General features: G+C 38.5%; 1 pseudogene; it reads right to left on the bottom strand.

Annotated features, from left to right (window-relative positions):
- Positions 1-2,998: 2,998 nt before the first annotated feature.
- Positions 2,999-4,453, bottom strand: LOC108513025 (YTH domain-containing family protein 1 pseudogene; annotated as a pseudogene).
- Positions 4,454-14,108: the final 9,655 nt, after the last annotated feature.

Genomic DNA, 14,108 nt, shown 5'->3' with positions numbered 1-14,108 from the left:
GGTCTCGAAGACAGCGGATGAATGCGTCTTTTTTTTTTATCCAGTTTGCCACTCCGTGCTTTTAAGTGGGATATTTAGATCATTTACGTTCAAAGTTAATATTGATATATGAGGTTTTGAACCTATTGTAAAGTTGTTAGCTGTTTGCTCTGTAATTCTATTATGTTTTTGCTTTAGAGGGTCTACAGGCCGCGTACTTAAGTATGTTTGTGTAGTAGCAGGTATCACTCTTTTGTTTCCATGTTTAGACTTCCCTTAGGTCTCTTGTAAGGTTGGTCTAGTGGTAGCAAATTCCTTTAGCACTTGCTTGTCTAAAAATGATTGTATTTCTCCTTCACTTATGAAGCTTTGTTTGCAGAATTCGAAATTCTTGTTTGGAATTTCTTTCTTTTTCTTTTTCTTTTTTCTTTCTTTCTTTCTTTTTTTTTTTTTGAGAATGCTGAAAATAGGTCCTCAGGCCAGGCGTGGTGGCTCATACCTGTAATCTCAGCACTTTGGGAGGCCAAGGCAGGTAGATTTCTTGAGGTCAGGAGTTCGAGACCAGCCTGGGGAACATGGTGAAACTCCGTCTCTACTAAAAGTATGAAAATTAGTCGGGCATGGTGGTACATGCCTGTAGTCCCAGGTACTTGGAAGACTGAGGCAGGAGAATTGCTTGAACCTGGGAGGCAGAGGTTGCAGTGAGTCAAGATCATGCCACTGCACTCCAACCTGGATGACAGCAAGACTCTGTCTCAAAAAAAAAAAGAAAAAAAAAAAAAATAGGTCCTCATTCTCTCCTGGTTTGTAAGGTTTATGCCAAGAAGTCTGCTGTTAGCCTGATATGGTTCCCTCTGAAAGTGATTTACCCTTTTTCTCTAGCTGCCTTTCAGATTTGTGTTTTTTAATTTAGCATTGACCTTGAACATTCTGGTGACTATATGCTTTGGTGATGTTTGTTTTGTATAGTATCTTGCAAGTGTTCTCCAGATTTCTTGTATCTGGATATCTACCTCTCTAGTAATATTAGGGAATTTTTCTTGAATTACTCCCTCAATATGCTTTCCAGGTTGTTTACTTTTTCTACTCTCTTAGAATCCCAATAATTCATAGGTTTGGTCACTTTACATAATCCCATATTTCTCAAAGACTTTGCTCATTTTATAAAATTCTTTTTTCTTTATTTTTATCAGCCTAGATTAGTTCAGAAGACCAGTCTTCAAGCCCTGAAATTCAATCCTCTGCTTCATCCAGTGCAGTGATAAGGTTTTCGATTATATTTTGAAATTCCTTAAGATTTTAATTCCAGAAACTCTGATTTATTTTAAGATGTTTATCTCTTCTTTCATTTCCTAGATTGTTTAAAAGTTTCTTTGTGTTAATTTTCAACCTTGTCTTGGATCTCATTGAGCTTCCTTGCAATTCCTACTTTGAATTCTTTATCTGTCATTTGTGAATTTCAATTTCAGTTAAGGAACCATTCCTGGAGTGCTAGTAGAATCTTTGGTGGAGTCACTATGTTCATCTTCAACTAAAATTCCAGGTGGTGGTGAGTCCAATTATTTCATGAGTCCCTCATTTCACAAAACATGAAAGCTAACTCTTTTAAATCTTTTTTTTTTTTTTTTTTCTTGAGATGGAATTTTTGCTCTTATTGCCCAGGCTGGAGCACAATGGCATGATCTCGGCTCTCTGCAATCTCTGCTCCCTGCAATCTCCGCTTCCTGGGTTCAAGCGATTCTCCTGCCTCAGCCTCCTGAGTAGCTGGGATTACAGGTATGTGACACCATGTCTGGCTAATTTTGTATTTTTAGTAGAGACAGGGTTTCTCCATGTTGATGAGTCTGGTCTCGAACTCCCGACCTCAGATGATCCACACGCTTTGGCCTCCCAAAGTGCTGGGATTATAGGCGTAAGCCACCATCCCTGGCTTACTTCATTTTTTAAATGGGTTTATTTTTTGTTTTACCCAATCAATGGAAAAAAAAAAATTAGACATGGTGAAATTTACAATCGGTGACATCATCCTTCACTCTGTCTGTACTATGAGTTTCTACACTTAAAGCTCAGCATTATTGGTATAACACTTTAAGACACCATGAGGATTCTCCAGTGAAGAAAAGGGGAAATTAAAATGATCTGCAAACAACTAAGAATAACTAAACATTGAATCAGACCTAAAATATTTTCTAATTCCTCTGCACATTGCATCCCATTACTATCCAGGCAGATCAGACAACAGGGCAGTAAGGAAGAGAGAAGCCACTTGGTAAATATTTTCAAGGGATGTTAACAGAATATTTTTCAATGAAAAAAAAAAACTCATGGTTTCTTATCTTTGCCATAAAGCAATAAAGGGGTGAGAAATATGAAATCTCAAATGGAGATATTAAATGACTGAATTTAAGAAAAAGACCATAATTTCTGACAAAATAGAAAAAATTAATTGGGATGTACTAGGTTTGTTTGTTTTGCCTTCTTTGTTTTTAAGGATACTTATATTTCACATTGGTCTCATTGATAAGGTGATCCAAAAAAACTTTTTTGTTTTTTTTTTGAGACAGAGTCTCACTGTGTCACCCAGGCTAGAGTGCAGTGGCACCATCTCGGCTCACTGCAACCTAGATCTCCTGGGCTCAAGCAATTCTCCTGCCTCAGCCTCCCAAGTAGCTGGGATTATAGGCACTCACCACCATGCCTGCCTAATTTTTGTATTTTTAGTATGAGATGGGGTTTCACCATCTTGGCTAGGCTGGTCTCAAACTCCTGACCTCATGATCCACCCACTTCCCAATGTGGTGGGATTACAGGCATGAGAGTGAGTTTTTCAGTATCATTTTAAAAAGTACAAGTGAATGTGGATCCATCTGTGGAAAAAAAAAAAAAAAACAACTACAAAAAGACAAAGATGCAATACTCAACGCCTGCACAGGACAACACACTGGAGCTGACCAAGCACATGCTTTATAAACGCTTTTTCAAAATCAAATGTTAGAACACACAAGAAACTGGTTTGTTCTTATTGTTTATTTTGATTGTGTCATTCTTTGCACATCACCTCCTCCTTGTCCTGGCATTTCGCATAGTGAGAAAAGTCATCGAAGATGGAGGTTGTGTGCTTGTAGGAAGCAATAATTTTCAGCACTTGTTTTTCTTTTTCTAAAGGCACCTCCTGTGTTTTATGGTTTATGACTGGCTTGCTGTCATGATTCTCCAGTCTGATGTGCCTGAGCTGGTTATTGGGCACATCACTGACAAAAATCCACTTGATACGAAACTTTCCCTTCCATTTGTCTTGAGACCAGACTCCAGCACTGGTGCTGCTGTCCATAGAGCACTTCATCTCGGTCATCCCACAGAAATACCCACTCCCACTGATGCTGAAGAGCAGGTAGGCAGGCCCCTTGCTGCTTATGGAGCTGAATGCACTGTTCAAGTACATAGTGCATGTTCTGTGCTACACAAAATGGAGTACCTAATGGAGTGGTGAATGTCATCCTCAGAATAGCTCTTTACAATGTACACATGTCCAGTTTTGAGATTCCGGTCAAATTCTTTAGGATTATAATTGTGGGCAGCTTTCAGTTTTTTTTACACTTGGGGCAGAATTAGTCTTGGTATTTCCAGGAGAGTTACTGTCACTGTTGGCCCCTCTTCTCTGCCCAAATGCCATATATCCAGTAGGTCTGGAGTGACTGCTGAGGGTTCTGATACTGTGGTTGAGCCAAAGCAGGAAGCTTCATTGGGAGAAGATGAGGCACCTTCTGGGGTTGTGAGGATAGTGTCTCCTGGGGGTCTGGGGTCTTCAGCATAGGCCCCTTGTTATCCCTGGTGTCAATATCCATGTTATGCTTTATAGATGGAGTGGGCAGTGCACCCCCTATGACAGGCCCACTCTTTGTTTCCATTTTAGGCCATGGTTTTGCAGGCTTGCTGGCAATGGCAGCCCATGAGGTCAGCTTTGAAACTGTCATGTTCACATATGTCCCATCATTGCCAGAAAGGATGCCAATCAGTGCCACACTGCTGATGGCAGAGCCTACTGTCCTTGACTGCAGAGGAGCTGACATCCCCAATCTTCAGGCTGACCATGTCCTGCTACAGGCTGTTCACCCCAGAGGCCTTGCTAAAGGTGTCACTGTGAAAGCCCATCTGTCCATCAACCACTGTGCAGCCCAGGGAGCTTGGGGGTAGATGTAGCTGCTCCCATATGTAGAGCTCTGAATCTGCTACCCTTGAGACCCACTTGTCCTCCCTGCCAAGAATACAGGGTTTGGGGGTAAAAATTAAACCTGTGCTGATAGATTTTGCTCTCCAGACTCCAAGGCTACCCCAAAACAGAATTGTGCATAAAATTATGATCTCTGTTACTGAGCTGTTCATAGGTGGTGAGATGTCGAATCAAAGGGTCCTTGCAGTGGACCACAGAGCCTCAGTGAGGGATTAAGGAACTCCAGTGGATGGTGGGTAATAGCTGTAGTGAAACTGAGGGCTCACTACATTGTCCAGGCTGTTCTCAAACTCCTGGGCTCAAGCAATCCTCCCGCCTCAGCCTCCCAAGTAGCTGGGATTATAAGCATGTGCCACCAGGCCTGGCTATCTTGCCATTTCTCTCCTAGTATCTACCTACTGAACAAAATTTTGAAGACAAAAGGGCAAGAACTGTGGTGATCTTGTTTACTAATGCTTATCCCAGTGCCTTCCATGGGGTAGACAGGTGCTCAATAAAGTCTGCAGAATCAGTAAATAAATGGAAAGAATGGGTATTTCATACATAACTGGAAATTTATATAATAAATGAAAGCCTATGAGAAAAACTAGATTTAGTTTTAACTAGTTTGACCTTATAAAATAAGTGAAAGAAAGGGCTAATGGTGATGAAAGAATAAATAAAATATAAAACCATAGAGAAAATCAACAAGGTCAAAGTCATTTTTTAAAATTTTTTATAAAATTGATAAAGTCCTAGCAAGATGGCATAAGTAAATTACTGACAAATATGAGATAGGGGACATTATTATAGATACTAAAGAAATTAATGAGATAATAGAAGATGTTATGAAAATTTTATGTTAATAAATTTGTCAACTTAAATGAAATGGACAAATTTAGAAATAGGTAAACAAATTTTGATATGTTGATACAATGAAATACTGCATAGCAATACAAATAAATGAACTATTACTAGATACAATATGCATCACAAAAACATTTTGTAAAGTGACAGAAGTCATCCCCAACATAAAACACACTGCATATTTCTATCTATATGAAGTTAAAGAACAGGCAAAAATCATCAATGGATACAAACAAAAGAATAGTGATTTTCATTTGGGGGATCTTTGGAGGTGGTATGAATGGAAAAGGAAATGAGGGAACTTTCTAAAACAGCCATTCTCAATTAGATGCTGTGAGAGAATTAGGCCTCACAGAAAATAATTTGAGACTCTACTTTCTTAATTAGTCTAATAATGATACATAGTATTCTTGATGCACAAGAGGTAAACTGATTAATTAGAAACAGTGTGTGCCTTTGGTCATGACGATTTAACTCCCTTCTGGATCCCCAGTTGAGCGGTACTGTCTGAGCCTGCACTGTTCCATATTGTAGCCACTAGCCACATGTGGCCATATGAATTTAAATTTAATTATTTAAAATTAAATAAAATTTAAAATGTAGTTCCTCAGTCAGACCAGCCACACTTCAAATGCTCAAAAACCATATATTGCAAGAGCTACTATATTAGATAATACATATGTGTCAATTTCATCTCAAATTTTAAAAATAAGAAGTTAGCACAAATAAGTTTATATTATGTATGAGTAAGGTTTTGAAGTTTGATGACAGTAAGGCGTTATGTCTCATGAAACACAAAAAACAAAACAAAACAAAAAAACTCTTACTTTTGTCAATTTTCATAATGTAACACATCTACTAAACTACAACATTTCATATTACTACCAGTCCTGAATAATCACTTTCCATGAAAATTGCAATTTAGAAATGTGTATCTGGGCTTGAGTTCGTTTCGAAATATAATTAATACCCCCAGGACTGGTCAGATTTGTTTCACCCAATTTGTCTTTAAAGGATTATAGAACCAGGGTATTTTGCAGCAATACATGTAACAAATGTTTAATATTCTAGATGGGCTTTAACACAGCACACTTGGTGAAAAACATCACCACTACTACAAACAATAGAACACTTTCTATATTAGCCAAGTTAAACATATCAGCATTTTTCATGAAGTCATGCAATCAAACAGACTTTATTTTACAAGTCACTGTTCATTGGACTATAAAATGAGTTTGCTAAATTAATATTTCAATGAATTACATTTAAAGAGAATATATAGATTTTCAAGTGCTATTGGTTTAGACCAAAACGTCTTAGAACCCAAAAACAAAGTTATCAATAGTTGTCAGCAGTTCTGTAAGTACTCAACTTAAAGAAATATGTGTAAATTATGAATTCATTCCAAACATCCAAACAAGAAAATAAAATGGAAAAAAAGACTCTGATTCCTAGAATAGCCTATAGCCAATTTTCTCCCAAAAGAATGCTTATTTTAAATAAAGTCTCAGCCCTACAAAATGTAACAGCTGAATTATGGTCTAAGGTTAAGCACATATATAGATATATAAAGTCTAGTGTGTATATAACAAACTAGCTTGCCCTAAGGCTCAGGAGGCCCCAACAATGTCCAGTTGGTTTTGGAAAAATGAGTTTTAAGCCACAGAGCTCAGTCACAGTGTGCTCCAGGCAGCTTGCCCTGTTTTTCAAGAGCCTATTGTACTCATATCTTACCAATTCCACTTTCAGGGACATCATGTCAGTAGCTTGAATTAGGCCACAGTGGAAATTTCCAGATGGTTCTTATTTAAACACTGAAATAACGTAAGTAATAACACACTGGAAAATGACAATAATATGAAATAGGTCCTACACTAGAAATATGTTTTATGGTTTGTCGTTGTGTTGCCCCATGGCTCCTCTCACCCACTCCACAATCTTATTTAATGACATCTCCAATCTCTGGATGCTCAGGCAAAATACTTTGCAATGATGCTTCTCTTTATCTCACGCCCCTTTTGTCACCTATCAAAAAAATTTGGCTGCTGTTACTTTCAAAATATATACAGAATTCAACTGTTTCCCACACTTCTCACTGCTACCACCCTAGACCAGGCCATCAACAGCTCTTTCCCTGTCTTCATCGGCTCTTAACTGCTGCCATTCTACCCCCTACCACCTAGTCTCAGAATACCAGCCCCAGGGACACTCAAAACCCTGTTGGCTCCCCATTCATAGTAAAAAATCCGAAGTCCTTACAGCAGTCTGTTGATCTGACCCCTGTTCCCACTCTGAACATAGTTTTAGCTACTTTCCTCTCACTCTCTTCACTCTAGCCACATAGACCTTTTTGCTGTTCCTTCAACACCCCAGGAAAATTCCCACTTCCATGCCTTTGCATGAATTGTCCTAGTATTAGAATGCCCTTGCCTAATACCTGTATGACTACCTCTGTCACTCCCTTCAAGTCTTGACTCAAATGTCACCTTCTTAATAAGTCTAATCACAAGCTCCAATTGCAATGCCCTCTTCAGCAATTGCCACTCCCCTTTGTCCTGCTCCAGTTTCCCTTTCCTCCCATAGCACTTATTAACTTCTAACATACTATACAATATTACTTATTTTATGTAAATAAAGGCAAGTAAAGTTAATACTTTATGAAATCAGAATCTTTCATCAATTTTATTTGCAGCTGTATCCCATGCCTATGGAATAGTGCTTGGCACATCATAGTTGCTCAAGAAATGTTTGTTAATGAAGGCCAGGCGCGGTGGCTCAAGCCTGTAATCCCAGCACTTTGGGAGGCCGAGACGGGCGGATCACGAGGTCAGGAGATCGAGACCATCCTGGCTAATCCTGGCTAACATGGTGAAACCCGGTCTCTACTAAAAAAACTACAAAAAACTAGCCGGGCGAGGTGGCAGCGCCTGTAGTCCCAGCTACTCGAGAGGCTGAGGGAGGAGAATGGCGTGAACCCGGGAGGAGGAGCTTGCAGTGAGCTGAGATCCGGCCACAGCACTCCAGCTTGGGTGATAGAGCGAGACTCCGTCTTAAAAAAAAAAAAAAAACAAACAAACAAACAAACAAACAAACAAAAAAAGAAATGTTTGTTAATGAAAAAATGAGTGGCTATCCCAAACTCTAAAGAATGTCAGATAGTTTTGTTTCCTCCTTTGATCTGAAGATGTTTGGGAACATGATAACTGGATCTGAAAGCCATCCAAATGTGTTGTGAAAACGTTCAGAATTGTTTAATCACATCTGTGATTCTATTCTGTGAACCAAAATCTGTCAGAAATCTAATGCCAAAATTGTTATTGGAATTTTCTTGCTCACTGCATCACTTCTAAGAACAGTTTGAATCATTTCCTGAGACCCTAAAGGCTATAAATATACAATCTGCTTCTTAACTGGTGAAGAGACTCTAGATTGTGTAAAGGTTTTAAACATATTTTGGGAGACATACGTGGTTTGAACACTAAAATTAACCTATGATTTACAGGAGCAAAAAACAAATGATTTTAGCATCCAGTAAAATTTTATGCTTGAGTGCTCCATTATTTTATATCAGTATATAAAACTACTTTTCATTTTCTTTACTGGATACTACCAAGGTACAAATAATAATTCAAAATCTAGAAGTGTAAAATTCTTATAACATCAAAGAACCAGCAGAACTAGTGTACTTTGTATTGTTCAATAATGTAGGTGAAGGTACGAGAATGTATTATTGCATTTAAATACTCCAATTCCAAAATTTTATAAAATGTCTTTAAATTATACGAAAATGATCAATATATTTTGAAGCAAATTTCTCAAATAGCCTTCAGACACAATCTTCATAGCCATAGAGATGTAAAGCAACAAATAACCTACATTTGTTTTAAAAATGTGTTGCAATGCTATATACACCTAACATATGCTTTAGAAGTTTAAATTCATTGCTATAGCAGTATACATGACTGACAGCTTTAGAATAAGTTAAATAAATGAAAAAGAATTTTTAACACTATTTTGAGTGCCTGGATGGAAAGAAGTTAAAAGAGAACAAACACAGGGAATTCCATCTTCTCTATACCTCTGGAGGACAAGAGAGTTGTTTGTTATTCATTTGTTTGTTGCTCTCTTTTAGAAACAAAGTGATGGTACATGAGCTACATTTTCACCTATCAATTTTTGGCAGAAGCATCTAAACAAGTGGTGCAAAAAGGAACTATGGCTCCTGCTGTCATGGCTGAGATAACCATAGCCATCAGCATTGAATGGTGATGTAAGAAATGTAATCATTGCAGCAATCAAAGAGCACAAGCCCTACCTGGTCCATTCATATGTAACTCAATGAGCATTGTTCTCCTTGGGCAAAATAAGCAGCCCCAAAGTGCAGGTGAACAGAAGATATGGTGAGATTACTGGCTAAATTTGGCATGAATCCTAGCCAGTTTCAAAGTTCATATTGGAAGGAAAACCACTAAAAAGGACGTATTACTAAGCAGTAATGTATATTAAGAGCACAGTATTATTGTTGATTAAATTCTCAAGTATTTATTAATTTTTAATGCACCATATGCCTTCCTAAGAAAAGCTTAGACCTCACTTGCCTCTAGAATCCTTGTTTCAGTGTGTACTAAATATTTAGGAATGGCATATGAAAATTTTCCAGTTTTTCTGTACCTTTCACTTAAATAACAAGTATCTAGTAATTGCCTACCATTCAAAAGAAACATATTGGGAGTGCAACAATAAACAAGGTAAGTGATGCTAGTAATTTTTGTACATTGATTTTGTATCCTGAAACTTTGCTGCAGTTGTTTATCAGCTTAAGAGGCTTTTGGGTTGACACTATGGAGTTATCTAGATATAGTATCTTGTCATCTACAAACAGAGATAGTTTGGCTTCTTCTCTTCCTATTTAGATGCCCTTTGTTTCCTTCTCTTGCCTGATTTCTCTGGCTAAGACTTCAGTACTATGTTGAATAGAAGTGGTCAGAGAGGGCATCCCTGTCTTGTGCCACTTTTCAAGAGGAATATTTCCAGCTTTCGTCCATTCTGTATGATGTTGGCTGTGAGTTTGTCACAGATGATCCTTATCATTTTGAGGTATGTTCCTTTAATACCTAGTTTATTGACAGTTTTTAACAGTAAGGACAGTTGTCACTTTAAATTAAAAGCTAGAAACGATTATGCTTATTGAGAGAAGCCAAAAGCTAGGCCTCTTTTGCAAAATAGCCAAGTTTTGAATGAAAAGGAAAAGCTCTTGAAGAAAATTAAAAGTGCTACTCCAGTGAACACATGAATAAGAAAACAAAACAGTCTTATTACTGATATTTTAAAAGTTTGAAGAGCCTGTATAGAAGATCAAAGCAGCTATAATATTCCCTTAACCCAAAGTCTAATCCAGAGTGAGGCCCTAACTCTCTTCAGTTCTAAGAAGGCTGAGAGAGGTGAGAAAGCTGCAGAAGAAGAGTTTGAAGCTAGCAGAGGTTTATTCGTGAGGTTTAAGGAAAGGAACTGTCTCCATAATACAAAAGTACAGGCTAGGCATGGTGGCTCATGCCTGTAATCCCAGCACTTTGGGAGGCCGAGGCAGATGGATCACGAGGTCAAGAGATTGAGACCATCCTGGCCAACACAGTGAAACTCCGTCTCTACTAAAATTCCAAAACGTAGCTGGACGTGATGGTGCGTGTCTGTGATCCCAGCTACTCAGGAGGCTGAGGCAGGAGAATCGCTTGAACCCAGTAGGCGGAGGTTGCAGGGAGCCAAGATCACGCCACTGCACTCCAGCCTGGCAGCAGAGCAAGAGTCCATCTCAAAACAACAACAAAAAAGTGCAGGGTGAGGCAGCAAGTGCTCACGTAGAAGCTGCAGCAAGTAATCCAGGAGATCTAGCTAAGATAATTGATAAAGGTGACTACACTAAACAACAGATGATTAATATGGATGAAACAGCCTTATATTGGAAGAAGATGCCATCTAGGACTTTTATAGCTGGAGAAGTCAGCCCGGCTCCAAAGATTCAAAGAACAGGCTGACTTTCTTGTTAGGGGCTAATGTAGCTAGTGACCTGAAGTTGAATCCCATGATCATTTACCATTTCAAAAATCCCAGGGTCCCTAAGAATTATGCTAAATCTACTCTGCCTGCTCTATAAATGAAACAAGAAAGCCTGGGAGACAGCACATCTATTTACATAATTATTTACTGAATATTTTAAGCCCACTTTTAAGACCTATTGCTCAGACCAAAAAAAAAAAAAAAAATCTCTTCAAAATGTTACTGTTTATCGACAAAGCATGCATGGTCACACAAGAGCTGGTAGAGATGTAGAAGGAGATTAATATTTTTTGTATTTTTTCAATTTTTTTATTATTAAACTTTAAGTTCTGTGGTACATGTACACAACGTTCAGGTTTGTTACATAGGTAACATTGATGGGCATTTGGGTTGGTTCCAAGACTTCACTATTGTGAACAGTGCTGCAGTAAACACATGTGTGCATGTGTCTTTATAGTAGCATGATTTATAATCCTTTGGGTATATACCCAGTAATGAGATCACTGGGTCAAATGGTATTTCTAGTTCTAGATCCTTGAGGAGTCACCACACTGTCTTCCACAATGGTTGAACTAATTTACACTCCCACCAATAGTGTAAAAGCATTCCTATTTCTCCACATCCTCTCCAGCATCTGTTGTTTCCTGACTTTTTAATGATTGGCATTCTAACTGCCATGAGATGGTATCTCATTTTGGTTTTGATTTTCATCTCTCTAATGACCAGTGGTGATGAGCATTTTTTCATAAGCTTGTTGGCTGCATAAATGTGTTCTTTTGAGAAGTATCTGCTCATATCCTTTGCCCACTTTTGATGGGCTTTTCTTGTACATTTGTTTAAGTTCTTCGTAGATTCTGGATATTAGCCCTTTGTCAGATGGGTAGATAGCAAAAATTTTCTCCCATTCTGTAGGTTGTGAGATTAATGTTTTAATGTCCCCTAACACAACCTCCACTTTGTAGCCCATGGATCAAGAAGTGATTTTGACTTTCACATCTTATTGTTTAAGAAATACGTCTTGCAAGGCTATGGGTGCCATACACAGTGAGTCCTCTGATGGATCTTGGCAATGTAACTTGAAAACCTTCTGGAAAGGATTCACCATTCTAGAAAACAATAATAAATTTGTGATTCCTGAGAGGAGGTCAAATATTAACATTAACAGAAGTTTGGAAGAAGTTGATTCTAATGTTCATGGATGACTTTGAGGAGTTTAAGGTTTCAGTGGAAAGAGTAATTGTAGAGGTGGTGGAGATAGAATGAGAACTAGCATTTAAAATGGAGCCTGAAGATGTGACTGGATTGCTGAAAGCTTAAGATAACACTAATTTATGAAGAGTTACTTTTTACAGATGAGCAAGAAAAGTAGTTTCTTGAGATAGAAACTTCTTCTGGTGAAGATGCTCTAAACATTATAGAAACTAAAACAAAGGATTTAGAATACTATGTAAACTTAGTTGACAAAAGAGTGGCAGGGTTTGAGAGGATTGACTCCAATCTTGAAAGAAGTTCTACTGTGGGTAAAATGTTATCAAACAACATAGTAAGCTACAGAGAAATCTGTCATGAAAGCAAGAGTCAAGTGATACAGCAAACTTGATTGTTGTCTTAAGAAATTGCCACAGGCACCCCAACCTTCAACAACCACCACCCTTATCAGCCAACAGCCAACAACATTGAGGCAAGACCCTCCACAAGCAACAAGACCATGACTTACTGAATGTTCAGATGATTGTCAGTGTTTTTATTAGCAATACAATATGCTTTAATTAAGGTATGTATATCGTTTTCTTAGACATAACGTTATTGCACAGTTAATATACTACAGTATGGTTAAACATAACTTTTAAATACACTGGAAAACAAAACAATTTCTGTGACTTTCTTTATTGCAACATTCATTTAATTGTGGTGGTCTGAAACCAAACTTGAACTATCTTCAAAGTCTGTATAAATGAAGCCTAGAAGGATACCATCTAAGCAGTTAATAGTGGTAGACAACAGATTCAAATTTGTACACTTGGTGTGCAATTTGAACCACTTAAATAAGCATATTTCACTTCTCTAATAAAAAACAATTTTTCATTGGGTACATCTGTACAATATCTTGCTACCCACCTAATTATTAACAAATGCTTTGTGATGTAATTATCTGGGAAGCAGAGTAAGATGGCAGGATAGACAACTCCACTGATCATATCCCCCACAAGTACATCAACCTAACCACTATCTAAAAGAAAAAAAAAATTAAAAACCTTCATAAGAGCTAAAAACCAGATGAGCCCTCATAGTACCTGGTTTTAACTACACGTCACTGAAAGAGGTACTGAAGAGATAGAAAAAATCCTTGATTTGCCAGTGCCACCCCATCCCCATCACCCCAGCACTGCCAGCATATTGAAGAGAGCATCTCTGGGTGCTGGGGGAGGGAGAACAGCAATTGTGAGCCACTGAACTCAGTGCTGTCCTGGTAGAGCAGAAAGCAAAACCAGGCCAAATTCAGCTGATGCCCAACCACAGAGGGAGCATTTAAACCAGCCCTAGCCAGAGGGGAATTACCAATTCCAAAAGTCCAAACTTGAATTCCCACAAACCTCACCACTAAGGGCCAAAGTGCTCTGAGTCTCTAAGTAAACACGAAAGGCAATCTAGGACATAAGGACTGCAACTCTTAGGCAAGTCCTAGTGCTGAACCAGGCTAAGAAACAGTGGAGCACACAACCTACTGAGACATCCGGGGCAGCTAAGGAAATGCTGGCGCCACCTTTCCCCTAACCACAGGCAGTATAGCTCCTGGCTCCAAAAGAGACCCCTTCCTTACGCTTGAAGAAAGAAGAGGAAAGACAGGGGAGGACCTTGACTTGCATCTTGAATACCAGCTCTGCCACAGTAGAATAGGGCACTGCTCAGTCATGAGGACCCCCATCCTAGGTCCTAGCTCCCAGACAACTTTTCTAGACACAACCTGGCCCAGAATGGAAACTGTTACCTTGAAAAG

This window comes from Rhinopithecus bieti, unplaced genomic scaffold, assembly GCF_001698545.2.
Source record: "Rhinopithecus bieti isolate Rb0 unplaced genomic scaffold, ASM169854v2 scaffold_30764, whole genome shotgun sequence".
Lineage (NCBI taxonomy): Eukaryota > Metazoa > Chordata > Mammalia > Primates > Cercopithecidae > Rhinopithecus > Rhinopithecus bieti.
Note: the sequence above shows the minus strand (reverse complement) of the source record. Positions and strands in the feature narration are given on the sequence as shown.